Source organism: Labrus mixtus, chromosome 4, assembly GCF_963584025.1.
Source record: "Labrus mixtus chromosome 4, fLabMix1.1, whole genome shotgun sequence".
In the NCBI taxonomy this organism is placed as follows: domain Eukaryota; kingdom Metazoa; phylum Chordata; class Actinopteri; order Labriformes; family Labridae; genus Labrus; species Labrus mixtus.
The window spans coordinates 27,727,159-27,743,090 of NC_083615.1; the positions used below are offsets into that span (position 1 = coordinate 27,727,159).

The 15,932-nt window shown below is 42.9% G+C and overlaps 1 protein-coding gene across 1 annotated transcript in view; it reads left to right on the plus strand.

Annotated features, from left to right (window-relative positions):
- The first annotated feature begins 368 nt into the window (after window positions 1-368).
- The window catches only part of slc45a3 (solute carrier family 45 member 3), a 44,567-nt gene continuing 29,003 nt past the window's right edge, over window positions 369-15,932 (plus strand). Inside the window, exon 1 of the mRNA XM_061036742.1 lies at window positions 369-485. The gene's annotated coding sequence lies outside the window, so the exon portion shown is untranslated. The remainder of the gene's footprint in view (window positions 486-15,932) is intronic.

The window sequence follows — 15,932 nt, forward strand, 5'->3', positions numbered from 1 at the left end:
CAGAGTGAATGCTTTTAAATGGGGCCCCCTTAGGGAGGTTTTCTACTGTCATAGCAAAATGTGCACAATTTGGACCGCTGCTGTGGTTTTTGTGAGCCCTAACGGGGCCCCCTACTGGTCTGGGGCCCCAAGGTTGCCTGTCTTGCCTGTTGACAAGCAGCGCCTCTGCTTATAAAATTACACTAAAACAAGATTTACCTCAGTCAATTTAGCAAACACACGTTTAAATCATTTATTGCTTTGTTATGCCATTTAATAAGAAATAATTATTGTTTTATTGTGAGAATAGCGGAAGTTGGTAGTGCGTATTACAATTTTATTTTGAAATCGTGACCGGAAAGAGTAACTGGTGTGACGTGGAGCTTGACGTCGGTTGTCACAGCTGGGTATCTCTGCCTCTCTCTCTACAAGTTGAGTAAGTCAGCGCTAACGTCGGGACCGAGCGAGTTGCTGCATGGATTTCCCGGAGCTGCACATAACTTAAGGTGAAGTTTGCACTAAAGAGGCTCCAACGACGGAGAAATATCTTTGTTTTAAATACGTATGTACGTTATTTGGCCTTGTTTGTGAGAGACGCGGTACTTTTGTAAGTGTGCGGGTTTAAAACTTATTCATCGTGGCTGACCGCGTCGAAACGTCGGACAACGGGGCTTACATTTCGAGCCTAGATCTCGGCTTGTGTGTCGCTGGTTCTGATGCCTGTTTTTATAGACCTACGACGACGACACCAGCAGAGATTTGTCTGAGCTGAAAATGGAAGTAGCCTTTGTGATTGTGTTTAGTCTGAGTGTGTGCATGAAAGGTGTAACATAGCGAGCCAGGGTCCAGCAGCAGCAGCAGCAGCGTGGTGCTTTCTGGAAGTTTTCCCTACTCTGCGTCGTAGACTGCTGCAGCTCCACACCGGGCTCCCTCCCTGCACATACGCACGGACGGATGCGGTGCCATGGTGCCATGGTGGCAACAACTCTACAGGCTTAGTGACTGACACAACCTTTGCTGTAATACTCACCAGAGCTGTCGCGTAATTGGCTGTAAACATTTGGCGCTGTGCTGGGCGAGAACCCCGCTGTTTTGACACATGGATTTATGATGGGGGAGGAGGAGGCGTATCAGGAGGACACCCAGTTTGGAAAGTTGCTCCCAGAACTTGTCCAACAGAGTAGCCAACCTTTTAAAATGTTGTTTCTGGTTGTTTTCATCCGCTGGTCAAGTGTTTAGTAGATTAAAGTGATCAGAGAGAGACATGCTGATGCAGCTGTGAACACAACTCTTGGCAAATAAATAGCATCATGTATTTATTGTACTGAGATTAATGAGAAAACATTGTTAGTAGGAAAACTTCACATTTCTACAGCTGATGATATATGAGCAGGAAGGCTGTGTAACTCTGAATGGAGAGGACATAGTCAGAAATCAGGGAGATAGAGAGTCAGGAATGACCTGCGGGAAAGGCGCCACATGTCAGATTCCAACCCGGGGTCACCCGCTTGGAGGACCACAACCCTCTGTACATGGCATGCACACTGACCACTAGTCCACCGGCGCCCCTGAATGTCTCTTTTTTTGCAGCAGCAGACGTTGAATTGGTAAACTGACTCACTGGCTCCTCATGCTAAGTTTCCTAGCAGTCTTTTCTTTGGGAAACTTTGACTTCCTTCTTACTGTGAATACTCACTGATTTAATAATAACTAAGTTGTTACAGAAAATAACAGGAATACTTTCTGTGTGTCTAGACTGTTGATGATGATGGTAAGAATAGAGTCTCTTCTAATATTGGTAATTATCTGTCAGTCATTGATAATAAGCTTGTCAAAATTTACAATACTTCAATACCACGTTTAAAGTGATATGTCTCTTATTTTATTGATCAATAGTTACGAAAAGTACTGAGAGAAAAAGATAATTTAGAAATTAAAAAATGCACACAAACTCTCATCCGTCTAAATTGTACAGAAACATAACATTTAGGTGCAGCTTGGACAGTTTGCCTGCATTCTTTATCATTAGAAACAAGAAATGAATCGATACCGGCTGGTTAGGACTTCTATTTTTGTTACTGTGGTATTAAAACAGGAATCCATATTGTTGTAGTTTTACTTGTACCATTCAAAGTTTAAAATCCTGGTATTGTTACAGCTCTTAAAATACTCATAAGTGTGTTTCTTTTAAACTTTATAAGCAAGAAGGACAAAGTTCTTGGAAAAAGCTGTCATGATGTCTTTTCTTTCAGAGATAAATATTTTCAATCTTTTATTTACACAAAAGCCCTTCTAGGGACAAGTGGTGCAAATTAGCAACCACTATAAACACTTTGGTACTTGCTGTTTTCAGTTTGTTTCTGTTTCCTATCAAATCAACCAATAAATATATGTCGCAATATGAAAAATACCAAAAATCTACCTAGATAAATGTGTTTATTATGTTCATGTTAGGTCTGCATGACATTTGAAAATAGCACCATGTGTTATTACTTTGCTCAATATTTTGGCCACCAAATGAAGTGCATCTGCTGTTCTTAATGTTTACATAATACCCATGTTTGTAACTTTTCTTTTTTTACTCTGAATTTGCACAAATGAATCTGATGGTAGCTAATAGTTAGCTTAGCTTCATCTGACTGCATCAACATGGTGTTGAAACATGATGGTTGTTATATCCACAGTTTTGGTTCCAGTAAAAAACTGGTTTAATTTTCTCCATAGTGGGTTTGATTATTAGCCATGTTGTCATAACCATCACAGGTAGACCGACCACGAGCTACCTGAGTGTGAAACCATAGTTTATGCTCCTGTAGGAGACACGAGTTCAGATGATATCAACCTCATTTAAAGAAAAATAAGGTTTGTTCATGATATCAGGGAAAAGAACTACACTGCCCACGATCATAGAGTGTCACAGCAACATTTCTCTCTGATTGGTGGAGCTTGCTGTTACCGTGGTCATGTTTCCTAAACGGATAGTTTTGCTAGCAGGCTAGCTATTGATTTAGCTAACACAAAATGTACTGATAACCTTGTTACGATTAGTGAACGTTATTTTAATACAACACAAACTACAACTTGTTACAACACATGTATGAACAGCATTAAACACTTTAACAACAAATAAAGTTACATTTAAGAAGAAGTGGTATCGTACGCAAAGGATTGTGGGATGGGTAGTTCATTGTATCTTTGCTTTTTATCTCAGTTTTAAATGCTGTTTTGTGCTGAATCAAATGTTTTATGGTGGCGAGTATTGGGGTTTCTGGTTGTCTTGGTTACAAGCTTCAGTCTCTTGATGTAAGAATTTTGGGAAATGTCAAAAGGACCTCTAGAGTCAGAACTGCCGAAAAAGTTGGTGGTCACTTTTGAGCTCTATACCTGGGCCTCCATCAAACAGGTTGAATCTGCACAAACTCAAAGAGAAATAATATAATAATAAGAAACTGATTTCATTTCAGTTATTCAGACTTTTGCAATGTGTTTATTACGAATGTTTATATTGCGATAACGATGCGCGAAAGATAATAATAAAGGTAAAAAAAAGTATTAAAACTAACTGAAAATCTGATGGTTGAACACCGTGGCTGATTTTGGAAACGAGTGAGAGTAGATGTGAGAGGAAAATGCTGCAAAAATGACAATAAGACAAGATTTATAATCAGGACAGAATCAGCCGATTGCAGCATACTACATGGAAGATTGTTCTAAAGTGGAGGTGTCAGCACAGCACACGCTCCATTAGCCTTTTACCTCGGATGATTGAAGGATATTGATGCATAATTTCTGCATAATATTTAATTTTGTCAAACAGATCCATCATTTCCTCACAGTAGACTTTTTGTTCTCTTGTTATTTTCCCGCCTCTCATTTTCTTAAACCTCTTTCAAACTTCAGTTTTTCTGTCTTGAGGATTCAACGGCAGGAATGTAAACTACATCCTCAACTTAAGCAAACTCCTTCAGGAGCAAGCTGATCATTTAAAAACTGGAAGTTTCCTTTTTTTTTCCTTCTCCTGCTCGTGTGAGAACCATCACGAGTCGAGATCCACATTAAAGAAGGGAGAGGATCAAAAGGTTAAACAGCTCTAACCCATGACAGAGGGACTTTTATTGTCACCGTGACCGTGACTCTGCCATTACACAAAGACCTCTCTCCTCTCTCCATGGACCACTCAAGTGTGTTATTCATTCTGCCTGGGAAGATAGACTCTCCTCCTCTGCCCTGTTGGCCCCAGCAGCTCCTCTCCTCTCCTCTCCTCTCCTCTCTCTGCTTTTGATTTATAACACTGAAACTTTTTACCTTATTAAAAGAGTTTATAAAAATCTAAACTTTGCTTGTAGTTCTGGGCAATTAATTGAGTTTTCAATTTCGATTGTGATTTTTGGCTTCCGACGATCATGAAAGCGATATCATGGAGATTAAAGGATAACTGTGTACCGCATGCCGTGTTGCACTCACTTTGTCTGATATAGGTTTTGTCATGTGTGGTAAATGTTCTTGTTTGTTGTTATATTTTGGCCTCAAAACTTCAAAAACATAAAAAATTTGGGGAGCCAGATAGCCTAGCGGTTAAGTCCCATGCACAATGTACAGAGGCTGTAGTCCTCTCCGCAGCGGCCGTGGGTTCGAATCCGACCCCAACCCTTTTCTGCATCTCACCACTCTCTCCTCACAACATCTTCTTGTCTCTCTTCAGCTCTGCTATTCATTAAAGAGATCGTGGTGGTCACAGGATATGAATGTCATCACCTTATCCCACTTGCTTGCGATTAATTTTCCCAAATATTTTCTGCTGCATCCTCACATCAGCTCACTCTGACTTCATGCTGAAACTTTACTATGGGTAAAGTCAGCTGTTTGCGTTCACACATGCAGCTCATCCCCGAACACTTTGGCAGCTTTTCGGGAGTTTTGCATAAGTGTGAAAACATGATAACATCGGGCAGTTGGACATGAACCACTCTGCTACTAGCGCCCCAGTTGGACTTGTTTTATTCTTATCATTTATTCTATATTTTCCCACACATAATTAATAAAAAAAAATGGCCTCCAATAAAAACTAAACAACCTCGAATGTTAGCCTGGAAATGCGCATACAGTTGTTCCAATGCCTTCCCGGGTAAAGTCGGGGTTCGTCTGTTTTCCTTCACACATACATTCAGCTCACCCTGAAAATGTTAGGATGTTTTCAGGAGTTTGTGCAGGTGTGAAAAGACCACGTGTGATATCTCTATAGTCTCCCAAAGACATCATCCAAAAGTGTTGTTCCTGATAATCAGTGGCTAGCAGTGATTATGATCGGAGTCGCAGGGCTTACCCACATTCATTTAACGCTTCTTCAGCCAGTATGCTATGGCTACACCAGCCGGCTGTTCTCTCACTGCTTTCTGACAGGCTAATATACCCCCAAGCAGGGCGCGGGATAATCACCCACCACTGAGGACACCAAGCTACTTAGGCCGACTGAAGGCTTTGCAGTTTTAATCAGTCGTAGGCTGGTTATCTCCTGCTCTGAGGGCTCTCCATGTGTACCTGGATTCTCAAAGAATTACACTCTGCTTCTGCATATGTTTTTCAAGACTGGTGCTGGATTAAGTGGTGAATGTTTTACATTTTCTTTTAGTTATCACCTCGTAGTATGGGAGGGTCCAAAAAGCTTTTGCTGGAAGGGAGAAGGGAGTGGTGAAGGGAGAAGGGAGGGGGGGGGGGGTCTTATGCTTAAGCTCTACGTCCTCTTCAAAGCATTGTGAGCTGCTGTCGCTCCGGTATCATGTGTAGCCATGAACAATCACAGGTATGTGATGTGTACAATGGTCGTCTCGCACATCAGAGACATGCTGGAGACTCTTAGTTCAGTGGGAAAGCTCTGCTTCACGTCTCTCATGGCAGTCTTGTCTCCCATTGGTTTCAGGTGATAACTTTAAAGTGCTGGTTTAGTCCAGGTTTAAAGCTGTGTTTCTTTCATGATCACACCATCATATACTTTCTTTATCACACAAGGCAGTACAAAGATATATTGCTGAATTCATGTTTTGACCGTAATAGTGACATATCATACCCATAGAGTGTAGGTAGGATACACAGGCGCCCCGCCAGAGAAAAGTAATTTCCTCTGAATGTACCATCACCTTTAACTTTCTTCATATTTAGTCGCCTCATGTTTACAGCATGTAAGCAAAGCCCAACATGCCAACGTATTGTGATGTAAACTATCTCTAATATGATATGGTGTCATATCTTGCTTTATCAAGTTACACAGCAGAGGTAAAATGGTAAATGGACTAGAGCAGGGGTTCTCAACCTTTTTGGCTTGTGTACCCCCTTTCAGAATTTCTTTCAGCCGAGTACCCCCTTGTCCGACCAAGAACATTTTTCAGGGAATAATTTGGGAAAAGAACATGAATAAATCGATGTACATGGTCTTCATACATAATGCAAGCTATATTATTAATGAATATCCTCAAGTTGGAAATAGTGCCCTATTTTATATTGCAAAGAGAACATATGCTGTTAAATAATTTGTCTTTGATCAGTGTATGGATTTTCCTAGAAATCATTATATTGGTTTGTTGAGGTGCAACTTTTTTTTAACGATTTGTAATGTACCCCTTGCAGTACCCCTAGAAGTACACGTACCCCCATTTGAGAAACACTTGACTAGAGCTTGGATAGCGCTCTTCTACCCATTCAAACACTGATGGTAGAGGTTGCTATGTAATATTCATTAACACTGCCGACGAAGCAGCGTGAGCAACTTGGGGTTAACTTCTTTGCCCAAGGACACATCAGACATGTGGCTGCAGGAGCTAGGGATCGAACCCCCGACCTCCCGTTGGAGAGACAATTCAACTGAGCCACAGCAGCCCCCAAAATCGTCTTGACTTGATTGTTTTAAAACCCAGTTAGAAGATGTCTGGAGTCACAATTTTACAATACTAACAAAAAGAAATCTTGTTCCACTTCTTATTTAAAAATAAAATCTTAATTAATTTAGACTCTGAAGACGTGATGGGGAGGTTAAAGGAAAAAGAAGTTGGTTTCATATTGGACTGTTAAGCGTAGGCAACCCCCTCCCCCCGTCGGGTAGCAGAGACCAGGCCACCACCCTAAACCTGGTGGAAATACTGATCCAGCTCTTTAGAAAGGATGTATGTAATGTCAGTTGTTTTGGTATTGGTTCTCAGTATTGGCCAGGTCTTGGGTCTTGGTTTAGGAATCAGAAACATGAAGGGAAAATGATACTGGAACTTTTTTTGTTTCTCAGTTGTTGCTTTTATGCATAATAAAAAAAAAACCCTTTTCACTCTTTTGATTTTCTGTCAGCAGAGATACCGACTGCACTTAACTTGGGCCGTTTGCTTTGGGGCTTTATGTAATTTGAGCTGTTGGCTTTCCATTGACAGAATCCATGCTGTTTCCTTTGTCTCTGTGTGAATGCACATCAAGCAGGAGTTCATTTTTCAGGTCTGCATGTTTTTGTGGTTAGGCAAACATTCAAAGCTCTTGGGTCTCAGTGTGTCCCTCAAGCAGTAATCATTGTAAAAACAGTGAGCTGATTTGTTGAAACAGGAGGGGGAGGGGGAGAGGGGGGTAATGGTACATTTGAAGGGGAGAAAGTGTTTTCTGTGTGTTTTCTTCCTGGAGGAATACATCCACCAGTCAAAGCCAAACAACACCTGCTTGCTGAGACTGGGAAAATCCTACAAGTGCTGGAGTGAACATTATTAGACCACCGTAACTCACTAACAGCGGGGGGGGGGGGGGGGGGGGCTGAATATTAACAAACCTGTCTGGTTCCTGGCTCTCTCGCTGACGGAAAGCAGTGGAGCACAAAAGTTTTTCCCAGCTCTCTGCAGGGGTCCGCGGGGTCAAAGTCCAAACAGTTTCCCTGTAATAGTGCTCTGAGCCAGCTGGGCTGGAGAGAAAGACCGCTTACAGGCTCCTCTAATGGGCCAGAGCTCAAAGAAAAGATGACAGCTACCCTACCAACAAGGAATGTCACCTCTGTGACATTGTTATCATTCAGCTTCTTCTTTGTTTCTGACACCATGACCGCTCTCTCACACTTGTTGCTGGGAGTTTTAGCAGACAGCTTCCTTGTTATGTTTCCACAGGCAGAAACGCTAATAATGTGATTTTCACCTCCACGTCGTCCACTGTTTTTAAAATATGTGACTACATACTAACACCGCTTTCACCCTGTGGCAGCATGAAGGAGACACTGGTCTTCGGACAGTCTGGTGCACAGCTGATCTTCTCTCAGATCAGAGTCCTCTTGGCAAACTCTAATTGGTTTGAGAGGCTAAAAAACGCTTTCAATTGAGGCGTAAAGGTTGTCTGTGTTCATTCGATGTCTCTTTAGTTTCATGAATATTCTCCGTCTTGTCTTTGGTTTTTGCATGAAACCGCAGCGTGCCAACGTGTGTGGGTGCGTCTGGCACAGGTTCAGTTCTCCTGTGGCTCGCTCTGCCAACTGCTCTTCTCTTTAATCTTCATCCGCTGCTCTGAATTTTAGTACGTCAAACTTAAATATACTGTAACACAATGGGTGAAGTATGCCTTCCAGACAGCACTTTTCTAAAAATAGTCATTTGGTAAATTATGGAGACAAACAGCATGAGTGGCTGTCATTTCAAATGGCCTGAGAAAACATAACTGTACTCATGTTCATCTGGCTGCTTCCATTGTGAAACACAAGAATGTATAATTGTGATTTTGTGCAGGCAAGTAGTTCCCCTTAAAACAGGGTTGATGACACCAGTGTCGTTTAAAAATAATCAATCAAACATCGTTCATTTTGGTTTCATGTGAAGGTTTATTCTGAACAGAATTTGTTTTTATACTTTGCTAAATTGTCCCCACAGTTTGACTGCAGTCTTTTGTTTCAGAACTCAATAAGAGCTCCTGCTCTGTCCCTGCTCCCTCGTATCTCCTCTCATTTCATAGATGCAAACTTTCAAACTCCAGAGACGGCGCCTGCCCTTCATTTGCCTCTGAACGGTTAAAATGATGATATCTGGTGACCACTCCGACCAGGCATTCAAATGTTGTCCTGTTTCTAAAAGTCACCTTTCCTTCTGTGTGGACAGATCTTAATAACGGTTGCTCTGCTCTTGCAACGTTTTGCTCTTTTAGCCCTCACAAAAATATCCACTGCATCCCTGACAGAAGGTTCATGTTTTTCAAATGCATGTTCCCTTCATATCAGGACCTTGCCTTTTGCTTCTTGGAAACCTTGTTGAATGTAAACATGGATCATCCTCTATCAACTCCGCCAGAGTGCTTTCAACAAAAAAAACAAGCTTCTGGTTCCTGAAGGTAGCACTGGCTGACTTAGCGAGACAAAACAACAGACCAACAGTTTGCACTCTCACACCCCCTCCGCTCACCTAATTCAATTTAGCGACTTCACTTATTTCTCCCACATGGTTCAAGTGTGGAGAGGGAACTGTGTGGCATTGCTGGCAAAACAGCCTGAGGTCCAGCTCTCATGAAAGGCGGGGAACAGACGGCGAACGAGCCCAATGCTTTTTCCATAATTCCCCCTAAATGAGAAGCACTACTTTAGAGAGCTCGACACGGCTGCTAAAGCCCGGCTGAAGTCCAGATGAGACACCCTGGAGCAGGGATAACACCGGCCTGTCCTCAGACACTTTCCCATGGTGATAAGGACTTGGCCAGATGTGAGCAATACACACTCACACCCCTTGTTTTGACTCCCAACCCCAGAGGGTGTGTGAAGTGGTGAATGTAAAGAGAGCAGATCTGGTGAAGTGTTTAGTGTACCAAATTTTGAAAGACCCCCACCACCTCCTGATCATTTCCTACTGAAACTGCGAGAAAACCCCCGATCCGTGGGGACGGCGAAAGGTTTCCAACTTCATTTAGCACTCTTTGAAGTTTGTTCAGTGCGAAACGAGAAAAGAGCATATTATAAGACACCACAGTGCTCTCTTTCATGTAGCGGGGCTGAAAGGGATGCTTTTGAGTGTTTGAGGGAGTCCTTTGATATACGAGATGCTCCGTGCCTGAAAGGACCAGGCTTATGATTTGTGTGTGTGTGTGTGTGTGTGTGTGTGTGTGTGTGTGTGTGTGTGTGTGTGTGTGTGTGTGTGTGTGTGTGTGTGTGTGTGTGTGTGTGTGTGTGTGTGTGTGTGTGTGTGTGTGTGTGTGTGTGTGTGTGTGTGTGTGTGTGTGTGTGTGTGTGTGTGTGTGTGTGTGTGTGTGTGTGTGTGTGTGTGTGTGTGTGTGTGTGTGTGTGTGTGTGTGTGTGTGTGTGTGTGTGTGTGTGTGTGTGTGTGTGTGTGTGTGTGTGTGTGTGTGTGTGTGTGTGTGTGCTTTGATGCCGCCTCCTGCCAGTTCCATGTTTATGTCAGAAATGTTTCATACAGCAGGCTTATGGGATCAGCCATGACGGGTCTCAGACAGCTCCTCCAGCTCACATACATGTGTGTAAAGACCCCCGCTGCTCATGCACACATGTATATTGTACAGTTACACACTCAAACGCTGACACACCCAGCCACTGCTAATGGGGGTTTTTGTTCCACCCTAGTTTACGGTAAACAACTCTCTCACTCTGTTTGTGCACTTGTTCGGGTGGTTTGTGAGTCTCTCCTCCAGAGCCTTGCAGGATGTGATTAAAAGTGAAGGAAGGAGCATTTTGTCTTGATTACATGTTTCTTTTATTAGCAGACTAAAGAGCTGATGATGGACACTTCTTATTTTCCCAGAAGGCCCAGAGTAGCCTTCCGCTCTTCTGTCTGCAGTCATGGGTTAAGCACAAATGTAGCAACGTTTTTAAGACCTTTCCTGTTGTGTTATTGTGTTGGTATCATGCTGTTTTAAAAGAAGTCTGCAATAGATATGAGCACAGCTCTGCTGCAGGGCATAATGTTTGGTAGGAATGATTTAAATGTTGTGTCCTCGCTCACATTATGAACACATGTGGACCGTCTTGGTGCGTGTGTGTCGTCCTGCGCGTGCTCTACACTTCAGAGGGAGGGAGAGGACTTTGCCCCCGTCGTTCATCTCTACCATCTGGTTCGTATAGCATCTGACTGAGGCGTTAATCGTTGTGCCTCGGGGCCACTCCTGTCCTGACAACAGCTGGAAGAGGGAGATGGACCTGTTGATGTCCGTCTGTCCTTACGTCTGTCGGTCCTCTGTGCGCCGCTGTATTAGCTGTGTCCCTGCAGCTGGATGGGTCACGACCTTGGTGTTTCTTCTAGTTTCTTGAAAAACAGCTGGAAAGTCTTCCTGGCACTTCTCCCTCCATCTGTAACATATCTCCGCCTTAAACTTCCGACAAGTCACCCGGTGACTCGAGGCTACTTCAGAGTACTTTTAAGGTTACTGACCAGTCTTTCTTTTTAAGAATGGCACTGACACAGTGAAGGACAGATGTTGAAGATTTGGGCAAAGTCCGCAGAATATGATTGAAGTTTAAACAGAAGTCGACAGAACTGAAAAACACAACTATACACATTTGAGACAGAGAGAGAGAGAGAGAGAGAGAGAGAGAGAGAATCCTACAGGTGCTTGAAGTCGGTGCTTCACAAAGGTGTAGTGCTGTTTGTTGTTTTGCGTCAGGACTTAATGAAGGTTAAGCCGTGGCCTGTTCAAAGCTTATCTAAGCAGCTTTCATTAGTTGCAAGTTTAAATACATTAGTCAACTTAAACTAACCACACAATCAGATGTTGAGTTGACTCAAAAGTGTCATGACTCTGAGAACATAAACATCAAAATCTTCAGTATTTTTAAAGGATGGATCCATGAAACATTTTGTAATTATTGCGGCAGTGAGAGATGCAGTCAAAAAATAAAAGTTGTTTTGGCTCTTTTTTACGGTACTTAACTGGTGTTCATATTGAAGTAAAAAAAACATAAAACAAAGACATACTTCAATTATATCTCATTCGTTCAGTCAACAACAAACCCTACAGTGTTCATTAGACCTGACTAAATGGCCCTATTCTCTGATTCAGCTTACAGGTTAGATTCTATGCGTTAACCTGAGTCCGAGACTGGTCCGACTCTGCCCGCCGACCCAACCCGGGTTAGTCCAGGATCCCCCTTCCCGTCCCTCGGGCCAGAAACAGATGAATGTAGAACAGGACACACAAAGTTCAACTCAGGGAAAAGGTACCGTGTAGCAGCTGCACAGGGGACGTGGTCCATGAAGCTTTAGGTTTGGCAACAGAGAATCAGTCTGTGTTAGGTGAATGTAGAACAGGACACACAAAGTTCAACTCAGGGAAACAGCTGCACAGGGGACGTACAGAGAGGCAGTCCTTGTTAGGCAGAAGACAGGTTCGGAACCAGGCGGAGGGTCAGAAAGCAAGACGGGGACGTGGGCAGACACGCTCGGGAGCAGGCCAACAACACAGAGACACAGACTCATGGGGATCTAAAGCTTAGAGTACAGAAACACCAGCAGTGATAAATCACTGCTAGAACAGCCCGGGAGACGAGCAGAGAGTTTGTAAAAATAGTTTGTTTTATTCCATGTTTTCATAATAACCTAAAAGCGCTGATTTTTAAATACAAGCATCCTGGTAGCGCTCATTGGCTGGTTCCAATCGGACTCTGTCCCACAAATACAGTAAGTGAGACGGGGCGGGGAGACCGTGCACGGGCTCAGTGGATTCTTTGGGCCCGATCGATGCGGTATGTTAAGATTGTAATGTAAGAGCATTAAACTGATTTAAAATATGCCATGACTCGAATAGAGTATTTCAGTCTGATTGAATGAGACCGCAGAGATCTTTGTCCTGCCTTTATATGAACTCATAATGGACGGAGATGTTTTATCTAAACACTGAGTTCAGACTTTAGTCAGATCATACACTCTCCTCAAGTTGCTGCTGTATTTATTTAAGGACAAATGATGAAAATGAAGTATTTGACCGGCTGAATGAAGTGTAAGAGGAGCCTGCATTGATTGTTGAATATTGATTAAGTGATACGGGATCAACCAGACTTCCCTATTTTCTGTTAGCCTCATAATTGATTTGTCAGGAATATCACAGTCTGTTTAATTATTTGATACTTGTTGACTTGATGTTGTCTGCTCAGAAGAACCGCAAAAACGAAAGCTCCTCCTGAAGACAATGAGACATTTTAAAAGTGAGTTCTAGTTTCGCTTCCTTTATGAAGGATGAACATATCTTTCTGAATATTGTTCCTGCGAGGACTCGTCTTTTCTAAGAAGCTTAATGTGGTCCGGCCACAGGGAAGCAGTCCTTGTCAGCAAAGTATCTGAAGGAGGAAATGCAGAGGCCAGTTAGGAACCACTCGTAATATACAGTAGGTTCTTCTAATCCAGAATAATGTCTGATTAAAAAGTTGTTTTTCTTCTCGTGCACTGTTTCGCTTAGCTGAAAAGCCAATCAGAGTGATTCCTCTCACCAGCCACGCTGACGCCGAAAAAACGCTTATTCAACATGTCGAAATTGGTCAAAAAAAGGCAGACGGGGTGACTCACTGTAGAAACTAGGGCGACGATCGCTCACTGTCGGTCCTAGTCTCCTTGGTGTGTCAGGGCCTTAAGATCTCACCTGAACAGATTTCTGTCCTTCAGACTGGGGCCCTTAAATACAGTCATCGAGACGGGCCGGTCCGGGTTGGAGAGGATGTGCACGGGCTGGGTTGGGTTGGGTTTGGGCTGGATTCTTTGGGCTTGCTCTGGTGTGTGGTTTTCAGGGAACTCCCTATAGTGGATAAGGTCACCATGACTGTTTGGTCTGAAAAACCCCTCATGTTGCTTTAATGAAAATGTTTCAGATCGACTTTGAAAGCAGTCATCTGAAAACCTCGCTATGCAGAGCCACATTTTAAGGAGGCCTGGCCAATAAAAGAACATTTTGAAGCTGCATGTGTGTATCTGCTGTGTGTTTGAACACTGGAATAAAGCTAGAAGGACAAACTTTAACTTTGTTAAACAGTTGATTTGACATTTGTTAAAAAGGAAAGCAGCCTAAAGTATAATGTATCTTTGTAACATCGTGGGCTCCTCCTCGGATCGATTCATAATTGAATTTTCATAATTTATGATCCTGAGGCAGCTGTGATTGTACGGCAGGGTGCAACAGATGGCCGTGTGTAAGTGCAACACACGCGGTATCTCTGTAACGTCCTGGAATAGATAGATAACTCCTGGAGAATCTTATCTGTCTGCTGCTGTGAGATGCTCATTGAAGAAGTGCTGATCCTGAAGGGGCTACATGTTAAAAGCTGTATAGACGCTCTGTGTTTAGGCGTCGGCCTCACGTGTTAACTTAAAGGTTAATTTGCTGTGATTGATCCTCTTCCATCCCGTCCCTTCGTGCTCTGTATAATGTGGGTGACATTTAGGCTTTATTGGGTCTCTGCTGCTATGCCAGGAGTATTTGACCCTTGAGTTCTATTCCTGATGCACTCTTTTGGTTCCCTTGGTTTTATCAAAGCGGTAAGCAGCGTGTCGTAGCTTTTTATGGCCATGTTGGGTTTGGCCGGCGTCGGAGGAGCCGAGCTTTGTGGAAAAGGGCTACCATGGAATTAAAACTGTCTTTGCCTGCACAGAGTACAAAATGCATCTTTAGTGAAGCTGTAGTCATGCACACACCATGTAAACAACAGAAAACGTGTTGCAGCTAAGGTTTCTGTTACCACGGCAACAAAAACAAAAGTCCCAGGCTACCAATGTAGACTTATTTCTGTTTTTTTTCATTGCTAAAAATTGCAAACTAAGGCCCGTGTCCACCTAGGCTTTTATTCTGAGCGTGGGCAGATAGCGGTCGCAGCAGAAAGCAGCCGTCTGGATGAAAAGATGAAAGTTGAAAATCTTTCAAATTTTCAGAAAGGCGCTGTTGACGTCACTGGAGCTCTTTTCAAAACGTATGATATTCCCCGTATTTTATCTCGTACCAACATCCTCTTCGCGCTGTGACTGATTGGGTAAAAAACAATTTTAAATATAAAACATGCAGCAAAAAGTAACAGAGCAGTGTCGGTCATAGAGCGGCCGTTGTCAACAGACTGTTGCCATAGAGACAGGACATGCAGCGTACAGCCAGTGCTTTTCTGCCTGGAAAAAACGCTAGGTGAACACAGGGCCTAACTTCTTCACACTGTCTAAATTGCACAAATACATTGTCAATATTTCAGGACAGAAATGTTGCCTACATATTTGTGCAATTTTTTAGACACCAACAGGACTTGAGAAAAATGTCAGTATTGGTCAACATGTGACTTTAAATGGACCCTTGCTGCCTTCTCTGTCTCACTCCAACTATTGAGTCAAATTATGACTGAAGATCTGTATTTTTTTTTTAAAGCTTTAGTACTTATTTTGATGCTATTGATCATTAAAATATTATTTTAACACAGGGTATCAAAAAGGTCACCTTTGTTTGTCATAATGTGGTAAAAAGATTTTGCTGCCTTTTCATTTAATTTTGCGTTGAAGCTGTTGAGCTGTTAGCAGGACGAGCCGTCAGCTCGTTGGGGAAGTACGTGTCTGGTATGTGTGGAACTCAAGGCTTTGGGGGCTTTTGGCTGGAGCCTCATTTCTTCACTGTATACCTCATTATTCTTCCTTCCATACTGTTCCCTGGGCTGACATGATGATAACTCAGCTGGTGTTTCAGTTTGTAGTTGATTATGTGGCTTGGAGAGTGTGTTTGTACTTGGGTTGGGTAATAGCCAAACATGGAGAAAAAGAATAAACCTTTATATCTGGAGAAGCCTTTGTTAGTGTTCTATGCTTATTATGTCACCTGAACAAACAATTTTTGACCGCTAAGGCATTTTAATAAGTCTCGACTCGGAGATTGAAGCTGAGTGAGTGAAGACCCGGCCTTTCTCCAAAATGGGATTTTCAGAATTCTCTTAATTCCAGGCAGGCCGCTCCTGTTGCAGCGAAGTGCTGCCAGCCGTTCTCCGCACTCTGTCTTCATATTGATCT